At 37.6% G+C, this 13,291-nt stretch overlaps 1 long non-coding RNA gene across 1 annotated transcript in view; it reads left to right on the top strand.

Moving 5' to 3' along the window:
• LOC113600795 (uncharacterized) overlaps positions 1-13,291 on the top strand; it is a 58,717-nt gene that overhangs the window by 38,198 nt on the left and 7,228 nt on the right. The window contains exon 2 of the long non-coding RNA XR_003421887.2: positions 9,993-10,064. This is a non-coding gene — a long non-coding RNA (uncharacterized LOC113600795). The remainder of the gene's footprint in view (positions 1-9,992; positions 10,065-13,291) is intronic.

The raw sequence follows: 13,291 nt of genomic DNA, 5'->3' as shown, positions 1-13,291 counted from the left end.
CTCATTTTGTTACAGTATTCCTCTCATCCCACTGTCTATGGGTGATGCTTAATCATCTCCATCCAGTTCAGAAGTGGTTCATTGTGATTCAGCCATGTATTTTTATATGAGAAAGGAAAAATTATGTGATTAAATCAGTCAACTTCATGTTCAGTGCCCACTTACCAGTGCTCAAATTTCACGACCAGTGCTAAAGGGACACTGAGTGATGCTGAAACATACTGAATGGCAAGAAGTTATAAAGACATTAAATAGAGCATAATGTCCCTATAGACAAAAACTGATAGGCAGCAAAAGGAGTGCTACTTAACCTACCCAACTGTAAAAGGTAGGAAGGCAAGAATTGAAGACAAGATTCTGTCCTTTAGTCAGTACTCACATCTGAGCCAATTTTTAATCCAGAACTCATTGGCATAAGAAGATGTTAGCTCCCTAAAAGGAAAAACCCTATCAACATAGCAATTATACACTATAATGATTTTCCCAGTCTCACCAGAAGTAGCTATAGTCATTTACTCAGTAGATTCTACACTAGGCACAAAATAGGTATTTTGAGGACTATTGGGGATGAGTTCTGGTTGACACTGCTACTCAGAGACACGAATTGTGTTATAGATACCTTGTTAGCATGGGGACTTAGGGAGAACAGATAGTAAATGGGGCTGGGGCCCTGGCTAGGCTAGCTCGTGGTGGGCTCAATGAGCCCATAGCCCCACCTATTGTCCATTTCTCTACTCACCAACTACTACTACAGTGGCCAATTGGAGTAACTTCTATGTTGATTCCTTGGTGAAGTGAGAGCTATCACATTGGGAAAGCCAAACGAAACTCTGAAACTACCCACTCCTTAAAAAACATAACATCTGAAGCAGAGGTTTATACACCTTTTGAGAAATAGCTCCTGGCATGTCACTGAGCCCTAATAGAGACAGAACACCTAACCATGGAGCAACAAGTAACAATGCATCTGGAACTTCCCATTATGAGCTGTGTTTTGCTGAACCCACCACATTATAATTTTACAGAGTCCCATAGGTGGTCATAATTTGGGAATGTTTACCCTAGATTGAGCTTAAGGAGTCTAAGAGGGCACTGAGAAGCTTGCATGAGTGGGTAGCCTAGACTTTCATGTCAGCACTAAGTTACACAAACTTTTCACAGCTCACCTTTTTGTTTATATGCGTGTTCCTGTATGTTCAATTGAAGGAGAAAGAATAATCCTCAGGCTTCATTTATAGTTGAGTTGGCTCACTATGTGGGTGCAAGCTGAAAATGGGTGCCATCAGCATTACAGTCATGTTCAGAGTGGCTACAAATGAAAGTGGGAAGAAAATATTTCCCAAAGGGTAGAACTGCTGACAGTGAAGCTGGCCATCTACTTTATGTGGTAGCAGAACCAGCACATGGATGGATGGCACATGGAAGTGGACACCAAGTGTGAAGATATCTGTGTCACACGCTGATGCCCATCATAAAGCATCCACCATGAAAACAGTATGGGATAACCAAGCAGATAAAATGACTTGGACATCTGATGTTAGCCAAACTTCATGTGCCATTTTGGGAGTGCCATGATAGGGACACAAATGGAATAATGGTTATGTTGTGAAGGTTAATTATAGCAAGCTTGGAATTAGCTTGAACTGTCTTGCTGAAGTTTGTGCACGGCAATGACCCTTAGTCTAGGCATGAAATATTCTGATTAATAGTGTTGCTTTATAACCATGGGTCTAAAGAGTTTCCAGCCCATTTGTTCCAGCTCGTCAGCACTGTTTATTGATAACAATGAGATTGATGATTCACACCTGGTCTCTGTGAGACCCTGGAGGACTCTGCTGTTAAAGCTGGTTATGTAGCAGAAATATGTTACATGGCCAGCAAAAAATAAAAAAAATAAAAATCTCCAGCCAAGATCCCTTTTTGAGCTCCCTAATTCCAAGGTGTTCCATGCACACACTGGTGGTTCCTGATCCAAGAAAAAAAGTGCATCCATCCATGGCCCTTAGAAATGGATTACAATAGGAGCCTGCACCTGATGTCTCTGGACCCCTGGCTGTGAGACAGACTTTGGCTGTAATGCATTTGCGTACTTTAATGCTGTCATTGATATATTATGTCTGTTTGTGGTGATAAACTGTAGATTTGTACATATTTCATCTTGGATTTCGTGAATCTATTTCAGCAATCAAACCCTGCTTAACATCGACTGCTAGTGCAGTGAGTGGCAGAAATTGAGGCTATGAATTGACTCAGAGACATGGACTTGTACTTATCAAGGCTAATCTAGCTACCACCTCTTTGCAATGCCTAACCTGCCAGACAGACCTATTCTGAGCCCGAAATACTACACTACTCCTCAAGTATAAGCAACTTGGTGCCAAATCTCACTTTTCTTGAAGAGCCAGAATTTATACTGAAACATATTCCAGGTATAGGGTTGGCTTTCCCACCTACAGAGCCTTAGCCAACACTACTGCATGAGGGCTTACAGATATCTATCCCACATGTATGGAATCTATACAGGTTTTATATTGCTTCACTACAAATTATCACAAACTTGGCGGATTAAAACAAAATACATTTATTATTTCTCAGTTTCTGTGTATCAGAAATCCAGGTACAGGTTAGCTGGATTCTCTGCTCAGAATCTTAAAAATTAAGAAGTTAGTTGTGTTCTTTCGTGGAGCACTTCAGGGTCTTTGTCAAGCTTATGTGGTCATTGGTACAATTCAGTTCCTTGTAGTTGTGGGATGGAGATCTCCGGCTGTCAGCAGAGGACAACTCTCAGCTCTGACTGGATGCTTACCATTTCTTGCCACATGCCTTTTAATGACATGACATTTTCTTTTGTAAGGCCAATAGAAGATAATCTTCTATAGCTTCAAATATCTCTGATTTATTCTGTCTCTAATCTCTGGATCCTCTTTTTAAAAGGCTCACCTGATTAGGTAGGGCCACCCACACTAAAGGGGAGGATATACTTGCCAGTTGGAGTAACTCTTACATTGATTCCTTGGCCTGTGGAGAAAGAGCTCTCATAGTGGGTAAAGCCAAATTAAACTCTGAAACCATCCTCATTCCCAGTAAGAACAAAAAATCTCCAGCAGAGATTAACATGTCTTTTCAGAAACAGTTCATGGTATGTCACTGAGCTTTGGTAGAGGTAGAACACTCGACCACGGAACAACAAGTGACCAAGTATCTGAAATTTCTCATTATGAGCTATAGTCTTCCAGACCTATCAAGTTATAAGTTCAGCAGTGCTTATAGGCAGCCATAAAAAGAGAGTGATATATAGTGGGTTATACAGTGTATACATATCAAGGGATGGGAATCTTGGGGACCACTCTAGAACTATCCTTACCACAGGATTCCAGGCAATAATGCATGCAACTAGGAGACTCACTTCATTGCAAAAGTGTGAGTGTGGAGGCATAACCAGGGAATCCACTTGCTGTATCACCAGTGTACTACTTAGAAATAGCTGGTCTCACAGAGGGCTGGAACACCCTTCAAAAAGCAAAGATGAAACACTAGCTTAGAGGCAGTCCTTTAAAAGGATAAATTGCCATGCTTCAGGATGCAGAATATGCTTTAACTCAGAAGTCTCTGCATCGCAGGGGCGCCTGGGTGGCTCAGTCGGTTAGGCATCCAGCTTCAGCCCAGGTCATGATCTCATGGTTAGTGAATTCAAGCCCCACATAGGGCTCTCTGCTGTCAGCACAGATTCCACTTTGGATACTCTCTCCCTCTCTCTCTCTCTCTCTCTCTCTCTCTCTCTCTCTCTCTCAAAAACAAAAGTCTCTGTGTCCCAAATAGGTCTGGAAACCAAGTGATAGAAGTAGGAGTGGCCCCGTTTGACATTATTCTCAGCGATGCACAAGAGTATTTTGTGCTTCCCATTCCTGAAACTCTGAGCTCTGCAGGGTTGAAGGTGTTTTCCCTAATATGGCTCGTTCTTGCCACAGGACACAGTACACAGTACACGTTCCATTGAACTACAACTGCCACCTGAGCATTTTGAACTCCTTATGTCCAGAGACCATCAGACTAGTAGAAATGGCAACATTACAGTTAAGTGTAATTGACTACAATCAGCAGGAGGAGGTAGGATTGCTTTTGCCTGAAGAGGTCAGGGTAATCTATATGTGGAACTCAGGCAATCCACTGGGTACCTCCAGTATTCCTTGCCTCATGATTGTTGAGTGGACCCTTACAGTAATTCAACTTGGAAAAGGCGTGATTTCCAAGGACGAATATTGCACAGGAATACATTTGGGTCACATCAGTGGGTAATATACCAACACATGCAAGGAAATAGAGGAAGGTGAAGGAAATTTAAGATGGATAATCAAAGGAGAGGATGACTACTAGTTATGGCCCTAACATCAACAGCAACAAAATAGTTTGTTCCCCTGACCTGCTTTTTCTAAGCTTCCTCTCAGGAGGAGAGGCCCAAGGAACCCGTGGAGGAACTGCTCCTGGAAACTGTAGTGTACGTCACTACAACCACTCCTACTCAACAAGTGGTAGACTGTTAAGATGATGAAAATAAGACTCTCATAGCTCCTACGGAAAGCATATTAATGGATGGCTGATATACCCCTATTCTGTATCCATCCCCACATTTGTGCTGAGGCCACATTTCCATGGGTTCCTCCTAACCAAACACTGAACAAGGAAGTACTATGATGAGCAAAGTGGTGGTACCATGCAGGACCATTCCTACAAGATGCAGAATTCTTTAAATAGGCAATTTTAGCCCTAGGATGCTCCCAATGACCTGGCTGAAACTTTCTTAGAAGACACGGTTGTAGTCTGAGAATCTTTCTACCTAATCCTTTTTACTTCATTCTCTCCACTGGATCCAGACAGTTGGAAATTGGAAGACGCTCCTGGCTGACTCTAGATTACTCTTCTGTTTTGTTCATCCAGTGCATCTCTTGCACGTGTAATCTCATGTTGGCATCTGACCTGCCACTTTGCTTTTTTTTTCCTATGGAGGTATAATTGACATATAACATTAAATTACCTTCAGATGTACACAATAATGATGTGATATTTGTATATATTGCAAAATGGTGACCACAGTAAGTCTATTTAACATCTGTCACCATACATAGTTACAAAAATATCTCTTCTTGTGATGAGGACTTGTAAGATTTACTCTCTTAGCAACTTTCAAATATGCAGTATAGTATTATCTATGGTCACACTGCTGTACATTTCATCCCCATGACTTATTTATTTTATTACTAGAGGTTTTACCTTTAACCCCCTTTACCCATTGTATGTGATCCCCATCCCCTGCCTCCAGCAAATATCAATTTGTTCTCTGAATCTATCTATCTATCTATCTATCTATCTATCTATCTATCTATCATGCCTTCTTTATTCATTCATCCACTGATGGACAGTTAGATTGTTTTTATATCCTGGCTATTGTAAATAATGCCACAGTAAGTATGGGAGTATACATCTTTTCAAATTAGTGTTTTTGTTTTCTTCAAATAAATACCAAAAAGTGGAAATTTCTGGATCATATGGCAGTTCTTTTTCTAATTTTTTGAGGAAGCTTCATATAGTTTTCCATACTGTTTGTACCAATTTACATTCCTGGGCATCTACTTCTTGAAAAAGAGAACTGATACCTCAGGTTTCCCCCAACAGAGTTTAAAGTTTACTTGACTTTGAGAACAAATAATAGACAGAAGTGATACTTCCTGTACAGCAAGAGTAGAGCAAAAGCCTCATGGATTCCAGATGTAGCTGCTGATGTTCTCAGATTGCACAGCTTTCGGGACACATGTGATCACTGACACAATGGCAGGTGAATTATGATTAACTTAAAACAGAAACACCATCAACTATGAGATCTCTTCAGTTGAAAAAGTTTCCTAGTCAAGTAGGACCCAAAACTGTGTATGAAAGGTTCCTATTCTCTGGTGCTGCTACATGTCATCAATTACCATGTATTAATTGGTTATAGATTAGGCAAAAAAAAAAATGTTCACAGTAAGGTACAGTGTGAAGTCAATGTATAGCAATCTGAGTAGTTCCCTCGATGCTGGTATAAATATCCCAAGTTAGGATTAAAGGAAGATTAGAATAAAAAGCAAGTCCTCAGGCATCCCTGAGCCTGGAGAAAAGACCTGTTAATCCCTTCATCCCAAATTTAACACTTAATTGCTTTTTAAAAAAATTTTTTTTAATGTTTATTTATTTTTGAGACAGGGAGAGACAGAGCATGAATGGGGGAGGGTCAGAGAGAGAGGGAGACACAGAATCTGAAACAGGCTCCAGGTTCTGAGCTGTCAGCACAGAGCCCGATGCGGGGCTCCAACTCACGGACCGTGAGATCATGACCTGAGCTGAAGTCGGATGCTTAACCAACTGAGCCACCCAGGCGCTCTCTTAATTGCTTTTAAAAGCACTATTTATTATCTGAGATTTTCCCACAACTTACAAGTTTCTGAATTCTCTAATTTGATTTATCTCTTGTTTCACCTTGTTTCTTAAACTCATATTTTGGCCAAAATGTTTGTAATCTTTAGCCATGATTGCTTTCCTTTTTGTTTTGTTTTGTTTTTTTTTTTCCTTCTTGTCATCTTAATCATTTGTTCCTAATTTGGGGGATAGTGTTTCATATCAACTCTTTTCCCATCAGAGTTATATATCTATTGGGGTCCCTTCCCGAGTCCAGTTGGAAACAAATGTTTTTCTTTCCCCCTGCAGCGATGTCAATATGTGACTTCCTGTCTTTACTGGGAAAAACATTATATATTTTGGATTCTATATCTTATACTGCTTTGAGTTAGTATCTCATTTTGATGAAGTACAGCCTAAAGAATTTCCTAAAATATTTGGAAGAGGTAAAGTTTGTGATTTCTTGTGATTCCAAGGTTGATAAACAGTTGAATGTTAACACTAGTTTAAAAGCCCTTTCCTGCAGAAATTTAAAGCATTACTTTGTTGTCTTCTAACAACCAGGGGTGCTGGTAAGTTTGATGCTGGTTCTTACCCCATAACTTATTCCACCAGCATCATTGCTGTTTTACTACAAATATTTAACTCATTTTCTTTCTTTTTATATGCTGATTTAAATAAGATAGTATTTCAATAACAGAACAAGACAATTACTTGTTTTAAATGAGCGTTTAAGTCAATCCATCATTTTCTCTTCATGACATTAAGCAGACTGCTTACTTATTTACTTAGAAGTAACTTCTATATTATCAATAATTTTATAGAAATTATCAGTTGTTTACTGTACCATAGGGACATTTAATATAAGACATGGCCAGTGATTCAAGGAAAATTTTAAAAAGGTAAACTTCAAAATTCACTCATAGTACACTTAAATCATCTCCAAATACAAGTGTATATATACTTTAAAGTCCTAAGTAGAAATGAAACACATCTGGTCAAGGTTGATGTAAAAACCTTCCTTCGTATAAGGCTTATCTCCAAAACACAAAAGAGAATTGTTTAACCACAACTTTGGCATAAGTATGCTGCACAGAAGAGAAATGATCTGTTTGCTTTAAATATAGATATAGAAGAAATTATAATTCTCAATCCAGTGTCATTCAGAAACTGATTCTTGATTAAATTTCACTGTTCTGAAATTTTTAAATTTTTTGTAAATATTCATTTTAATACTAATGATGAACATGTTACGGAAATCACACTTGGAATTTAGAACTTTGTTTTGCAGTTGTCTTATACAAACAATGCTAACTGCTTTTATATGGTAATGTTCAGCCTATATTAGATTTTTTACATTAGGGAGCTTCAGAAAGACTGACCTTGAACAATTTACATTAGAGAAGCTGCCATATAGATATAACACAGACCATATGGTATGTGATAGTTTTCTACTTTGTAGTCAAAGACTGTGAAAAAGGTTCTAGTACTTGAGAATGATTACATCCATATTTACATCACATCTGCTATGCATGTTTAGAACTAATTCTACCAAATTTCCTTGAGTTTTAGGATTTTCTAAATTGGTACATATAATTTGACCTACTGTACTTTAAGCAATCATATCGTTAGAGTAAGTAGCTTAGCTAATTGAAAAAAGAACTGAACTGGAATAAAGAGATAAAGGTTTTTTTGTGTGTCAACAACATTATCCATTATTTGAAAACCTCTCAATATAACCTACTAGATACTCAAAATATATTTGTTGAATTAATTTATGAATTTAAAATTAAATTAGTTAAAATAAATAAGTTCTGAAGATGTACTATACAGCTGGTGACTATATTTAACAACATTGTACTGTATATTTGAAATATGCCACTTGTAGCAAGTAATTAATATGATCCTATTAAACTACAGGCTTGATATTGATGGCCTCTGGTTGATTAGGCTTCATCAAAAGAGTGATTTCTTTAAGAATTCTTGTTTAGGGAAAGCAATTTGGCCAACATAGTTTGGGAAAAGCAGCTGTAGGATTTCATTATAAGATTTTAGTTTTAGAAACAATTAGAAGAGAATAATTTTTTTTAATTTCATATTTTCTTAATACCTTTTTAAGTTTATTTATCCATTTTGAGAGAGAGAGAGAAAGCGTGCATAAGTGGGGGAGGAACAGAGAGACAGAGGGAGAGAGAGAGAATCCCAAGCAGGCTCTGCACTGTCAGCACAGAGCCTGTCCAGGGGCTTGAACTCACAAACCATGAGATCATGACCTGAGCCAAAATCAAGAGTAGGAGGCTTAACCGACAGAGCCACGCAGGTGCTCCTTCCCCTATATTATCTTTGGAATTAAATTTTGTAGGGGCGTCTGGGTGGCTCAGTCGGTTAAGTTGTCCGACTTTGGCTCAGGTCATGATCTCACCGTTCATGGGTTTGAGCCCCGCGTTGGGCTCTGTGCTGACAGCTCAGAGCCTGGAGCCTGCTTTGGATTCTGTGTCTCCCCCTCTCTCTGTCCCTCTCCTGCTCATGCTCTGTCTCACTGTGTCTCAAAAATAAAGAAATGTAATTTAAAAAAATTTAAAAAAAAACTTGTGAATGGTATGGAGCAGGTATCCAATCTCTTCTCATGTGGACAGTTGTTTCAACACCAGCTAGATAGCCCATCCTTTTACAGTGATCTGTAATACTGCTTTTTGTGTGTCCCAGTGTCTATTTGTCTTTATTGTGTCCAGTACCACTCTGACTTTATTACTTTAGATCATATAAATCTTGGTAGCTATCAATGCAAGTTTGTCCAATTGTTTTCTTCTTCATGAGGCACGTGGCTATAAATTTTTTTTACCTCCATTAACATTTTGAATCAACATCACAAGTTATCTCGAAAAATGATTAGAAAAAAACCCAGTATTATTTACCAGCAAGAATGGAACCATGTAGAAGTGAAACTTGTTAGCTTTGGAATCATGTAAGATATATGAAGTCATACCCCTTTTTTTACCATGTTCAATATGTGTGTCTCTGGACATGTTACTTAGCCTCTTTAGGCTTAATTCTTCTTCTGTAAAATGGGCACATTCATAGTTGTTAGAATTGAATGAGCTAATGTGAAGTGATTAGCAGAATGCCCGAAAGATAGTGTTACTAAATTTTAGCTATTATTAATAGTATTAATGATCTTAGATGCGATGGTAGTAGTTGTGTTAGTACTAACAAAAGTGATGGTTTTAAAAAATCTAGTGGAGTATCCCTGAAAATAGTAGCTGAATGAATAATAAATTAATTAGATGCAGGCAACAATAAATCATACCACTGCTACATTTCAGCTATCATGAAGTACTTTTGCCAAGAAAAATGAACACATGGCATCCTTTTTGATAGCGTCTTCCTCCTGTGGTGTGGTAGGTGATGAGCTTGGTCCACAGAATCACAAGTAGGAGTATGCAAATGGCACTGAGACTATCTGCTTGTGTGAGGGGGGTGGTTTGGCAAGGTCATCTTCTCCCTACTCAACAGTAAGCATATGCTTCCAGGTTTCTCTAATCCGTTATATTTCTTACTCTGTGCAGGCAGCTAAGACAACCAAAGAGTGGGAGCCTTCCCATGAGGAACAAGGACTATGGTGGAGAGCTGCCACTAAGGTAGCGAACTGACGTCAGATCTTGTTTATCATTTTTGCACTGCTTATTTGTTATTTTACGAATGGCATGGAGGAAAAGTAGCTTAGCTGAATCCTTATTACCACTTTCAAATCTGACCTGGCCACTTCAAATGTTTATGCCACTTTTTGGTAGTTGACCAATAAGTACACAAAATAAATTACCAGCAGAAAAATTCTTTAAAAATGCATGAGAAATATAAATCAGAATTCTTACCAACATTTAGCTGGGGTGCTACACAATTGGAATTGACTAAATACTCTGTCCAGTTTCTTCACAAAGAACGGTAGCAAAATTATTACATACCTGGGTCTCTGAAATCTTTTTTTGAACCAACACAATTCTAATCATTATTTGTATTTAAAATGTCAAAAACCTTGGAAAGGATGATGCTTTTATTTATTATCTCTCACATAAAGCCCTATGTAAATAAAAGTGTGTGATTGATAGAAAGTGTGGAGTTGGAGAGGGTAATTTGAGAATATGGAAGTTTTAGAAAAAGCAGACAATGTTAGGATTGAAAGAATGAAGCAATAGTAGCATCAAGCTAGACATATGTCAAATAGTTTATTATTTTGCATAGAACTTTTTGTGTATCTTTTACCATACGAAACACATGACTTAACCAGTGATGAAATCTGCACATGCCAAGGGGAGGACCGGTCCTGAGAGAATTTAGTTCTTTTTTTTTTTTTTAACATTTATTTATTTTTGAGAGAGAGAGAGAGAAAGACAGAACATGACTGAGGGAGGGGCAGAGAGAGAGAGAGGGAGACACAGAATCTGAAGCAGCCTCCAGGCCCCGGCTGTCAGCACAGAGACTGATGCGGGGCTCGAAGTCACTGACCGTGAGATCGACCTGAGCTGAAGTGGGACGCCTAACCAATGGAGCCACCCTGGTGCCCCAATGGACCTGAGAGAATTTATAAAACAGTAGTTCATAAATAGTTTCATCTCATGATTCCTTGTGAGACATAGGATTCTTTCACAATGAAGAATCAGTTCTTCTCTTTCATTGATTGGGAGAAAAATCTAAATGTTGGCATTCGTTTCTTTAACATCTGCTCATATAAGAATTATTTAGTGAAAGCAAAGATGAGCTGAGGGTAAAGCCTTCAACTTCCAACTTTTTCTCTGTGTTCTGACTCCAATTGTTGAGCTCTCCCTTTCATTGTACATTGCACTCATTCCAATGATTGTAAAGTTTGGGTTGAAGGTATGCTTGGATGAACATAGGCTTTTTTCCTTTAGTATAGTCCCAGCCTTCAATACCACCCAGAAGCTTCTACATAGGCTAAATTCTGCGGCTCAGCAACTAAGTGGTACAAGCCACAGGGAGTGCATAATACCAATTTTCCACAGCCTGCACTGCCTACCCATTTGCTTAAAATTGCAATTCAAAGATGTAGACTTTACTCTATAAAGCTCTAAATAGTTTGGGCTCTGGCTCCCTCAGAAATCCCTTCTCTCCCTCTGCTATATAATGACAATTGAAGCCAGGCAGTATACTCCTGATGAGAGTTCCCAAATTTAAGGCATATGGAGCTTTATTTAAAATGGGAAGAGCACTTCACACGGTCATCGCTTTCTTAGGTATCCCTGTGTTACAAAAGCTTAACACAGTCTCATTATGTCGACCTCTTGGGCATTTCTTTCTTATGACCTTTAATTACGATACTTACATGTAACAATGTCATGAATTGTTTCTAATATTTCTGGAATATTTCTGGAAACTCCTACTTATTTAATATTTTCATTTTTGTTGTAATTTTGTATTTTTATTTTCTATGTTGTGATTGTTACAAGTGTGATAAAGGGTACAATTTAAATATATTATTTAAATTAATTATCTTTAAATTTGTCTAAAATCAGCATAATGGGAAGATTTAGCACAAGTAAAGAATATTTTAAGACCTTTTTGGGGGAAAGTAATTGGAGTGGTGTTTTAGAAAAATGTTATGACTGAAATGTAAAGAGAATCATCGAAACATATCACTGAGGGCTGAAAACATTGTGAAATCTTTTGATATACACCGAGACTGCACATACATATATTTTTTGTCCTGTGAACAATTTATTTTAATTAGAATATAATTGCTTGAAAGAAACTAATTTATTGGTGACACAGTTTGCTTTTTCTTATACATATAAACTCCATTTCAATATATCCTTTTAATAATCCATATTAAATTTAATTGAAAATAGATTTTCAGACTCAAATTTAGCAACTAAAATATTCTAAGAGCAAAAAAACCAATAACTATATAACCATAAATTACTCTTAAATTGCATTGATTTTTTCTTTTTTTTCTTTTTTTCTTTTATATTTATAATCCACTCTACATGCAATGAAGTTACCAAAATTCTTACTTTATATTTATTTTAAAATATGAAGTTTAAAACTAAAACAATATACTCATTTGGGATAGTAGATTTTAGCTTTAATTGAAAAGGGCTGATATTTAGATTCAAAAATCAAGTGTATGAAATGAATATTAAAATACATAATTTTTAGATGGTCCATAATATTTCATACCCCAAATGGTACAACAGGGAAAGTACTCCAGCTAGTTTTAAGGACATTTGAGGAAATACTGAAATTTCCTTATTTTTGAGAAATTCTAGGAATCTATGTAGCTATACTGAGGCTATGCATTTGCTGGTATATCATCTTAATATTTCCTTATACTTAAATGTTACACCCTCCCATGTTTGTTCTTGGAAATTCACTTAGTTCTGTCTTTTACCTATACATTTCTACCAACTATCTTGCCGCATAGCTCTACCATTTTTCTACAGAAACCAGTGATTCTTCCCCTACGCCCCACCCTCTTCAATCACTTCTGCCATTGGATTCCACTCTCAAGTTATTCTGATCACACGATTGTTGTCAGGCAATTTCCAAGTTCAACAATCTAGTAAGACTCCAATATCTTTGTATTTTCTATCACATAAGGCTTATATCTTCTGTTTCTCAGGATTCCCAAATCTCCTTAATTAAGGTGTGAGTAAGACTTCTAGAGTGTCTGGGGGAAATTCCATTTCTTGTCTTCTTCCAGCTTCTGATGGCTGTTGGCATTCCTTGGTTTGTGGTTATGTTACTCCATTTTCTGCTCCTATCTCATGGCCATCTCCTCTTCAGTCAATGTGCATCTGCCCACTCTTATGCCACTTATTATTGGATTTAGAGCTCACTTTAGTAATCCAGG

Source organism: Acinonyx jubatus, chromosome A1 (assembly GCF_027475565.1).
Source record: "Acinonyx jubatus isolate Ajub_Pintada_27869175 chromosome A1, VMU_Ajub_asm_v1.0, whole genome shotgun sequence".
Lineage (NCBI taxonomy): Eukaryota > Metazoa > Chordata > Mammalia > Carnivora > Felidae > Acinonyx > Acinonyx jubatus.
This window is presented reverse-complemented; position numbering and strand designations above follow the sequence as displayed.